General features: G+C 37.8%; 1 protein-coding gene across 2 annotated transcripts in view; it reads left to right on the top strand.

Moving 5' to 3' along the window:
- Positions 1-1,294: 1,294 nt before the first annotated feature.
- The window catches only part of LOC107751076 (uncharacterized), an 8,730-nt gene continuing 7,439 nt past the window's right edge, over positions 1,295-2,585 (top strand). For both annotated transcript variants that reach the window (XM_016566669.1, XM_016566668.1), the window contains exon 1: positions 1,295-1,384. The gene's annotated coding sequence lies outside the window, so the exon portion shown is untranslated. The remainder of the gene's footprint in view (positions 1,385-2,585) is intronic.

The following is a 2,585-nucleotide window of genomic DNA, read 5'->3' as shown; positions in this document are numbered from 1 at the left end:
ACAGACGTTCCTCTCGTTGATAGCAGAGGAGCGGATCCAGCGAGAGCTTGATGGGGCGACGCGGAATGAAAAAGTTTTTTAGGAGTCGCGGCAGTAGAGGCCGCGCAACTATAACGACATGTGGATAATCCCGCCCCCTCTAAAGCGGTACTGAACTGCAGTGGAAACGCAAACCGAGCCGAGTCGTACCACGCAGTGGAAAAGCGCCAATAGTGACCCGGAACAATATATCCAGCACGGATGGATCTCTAACCGCTGCAATAGCAAAAAAAATAAAATAATAATAATACAAAAATAATAAAAGAAAAAAAATAATAAAATATTTTTAAAAACTCTCGTGATATTTTAAGAACAATTACAGAATTGTTCCTGTTATTGTTAAACGTTATTGTTGTTGTTGTTTTTTTGTGGCTAAATCACGCTTTAGATAAGATGTCAACAACCGCTTAAAAATAACTGCATTCACCATGTACAGATAAGTGCACATGTATTATTTTTATTGTTCTTTAATTCTAACGGTGACAGCAGCGGCAATCCACCTGTCACTCAAGTGGCCACGCCCTTAATTATGCAGAACTTTAAGGCTTAATATAATTTAAACGGATGAGTTATAAAATAAATTCACCCCCCTCAGTTGTCATGAAGGGCAAAATTAGCTATATAGACCAAAATCATTTTTTGAACCAGGCTGTAAACATGTTTTTGTCTGCTGTAAAGTTGGGCATTTTAACATGGGGAGTCTAGGGGATTGACTCCCTTTTGCAGCCAGCCTCTAGCGGCCAGTTGAAGAATTACAGTTTAAGTCACTTCCTTGTTGGCTTCACTAGAGAGAGCGGGAGGTTGCCGCTCGTTTATACCATAGTCCAGTGTTTCCCAGGCAGCATATATATATGCAAACTCATTCTCTGCCAGCAGGAGGCGCTGGAGGAATTATTTTAATGATATGCTAATGAGCCGCTTTGTGATATCACAAAACCCGGAAAACAAACGCTGTAGTCCAAACGAGCCGTTCATTGTAGTTCTTAAAAAGGGATTTCAAAAAAAAAAAATCTAAATATCTCCCTTTGGAGTGGACTTTGAGATTTGTAAGTTTGAAGATATTTTTTATGCCCAAACATACACACTACACACTGACTAAAATCAAAAAAGTGAAAAAGCATAGTAGGACCCCTTTAAGAAAATCCTGTCGTTTCAGTTTGTAACTCGCAAATCCTGTCACATTTGATCGACCAATCACAACACAGTTACTGAGTGCAACCAGCCAATCAGAACACAGCAGCGGAGTCACGAGAGCTAATCGAGGAATAAAAACAAACCTGACAAGAGGCGAATGGAAGATGTGTGAAGGATTGTGTTCCTCTGTCGAGTTTCTCCCGGTGAAGTGGTTTGTATCCAACCAGATGCTTCATTTTGGTGTTTTATCCTTGTTGTGTTGGCATAGCTAACTCAATATATCTTAGAAGCTGCGATCTGCGTCATAACAGCCCGTCAACACTGAGCTAGCGTCGCGATGAATGCAACGCTAAACTGAAATGCTCCGGTTGTAATGAATGAATGAATGCAGTAACGGGACCAGCAGTGTTGACATGATTTATGTTCACCAGAACATGCTAAACTATCGCTGTCAGTGATTTTACCATGGTAAAATGCTACCTGAACCCTTCTTTACCATGGTTAAACGTGCAACTCAACGTCCTCCAGTGCTTTGCCTCAGTATTTTACAAGCAGCAACAGCGATACGATCAAAGATACACCAAAATCACTTGTTTATGATAATAATAATCAGTAATTTTATAATTTATAATTTAATAATCAGAAACAATTAATGCTTTAGCCTAAGCTTGCCAAGCAATATGATTGTCACAACCTCATTACATTGTATATTTAGTTATTTGAGGTTAAACTCTGCTATTTTGTGTTTTCAGTCCAGTTTTACAGTATGTTGACATTTAGAATAAGACTAATATTATTTTTGCTAATAATTATAAAATTGTAATACACATTTACTTTATGTATTATTTAACATTTTTACATAAACTCGATTGCAAATGCAAGATAGCTTTGTTAATGTGTAGTTGATTTAATTAATTAAACGTGAAATGTGTTGTGGTCCTGACAGTCCTGTTGCTTGGCAAATTTATAAGCTAAAGAATTATATTACTTGTTTAATTATATAATTAGAATCTAAATTTCCAAGTGATATAATATATAATTTAATAATAAAATACAAACACACACGTGTGTACTCACACACACACACACACACAGGTTTGTTTTTGTGAAAAGTGGGGACATCCCATAGGCGTAATGGTTTTTATACTGTACAGACCGTATATTCTATTGTCCTACACCAACCCTACCCCTAAACCTACCCCTCACAGGAAACTTTGTGCTATTTCAGATTTTCAATACACTCCATTCTGTGTGATTTATATGCGTTTTGAAAAGTGGGGACATGGGGTAATGTCCTGAAAAGTCACCTTCTCCTTGTAATACCTGTGTCATACCCTTGTCATTATACAAATTTATGTCCTCATTTGTCACAAAAACGCGCACACAGACACACACACACACTCACACTCACA

This window comes from Sinocyclocheilus rhinocerous, unplaced genomic scaffold, assembly GCF_001515625.1.
Source record: "Sinocyclocheilus rhinocerous isolate Xijiao unplaced genomic scaffold, SAMN03320098_v1.1 scaffold632, whole genome shotgun sequence".
NCBI classification, from domain to species: Eukaryota; Metazoa; Chordata; class Actinopteri; order Cypriniformes; family Cyprinidae; genus Sinocyclocheilus; species Sinocyclocheilus rhinocerous.
This window is presented reverse-complemented; position numbering and strand designations above follow the sequence as displayed.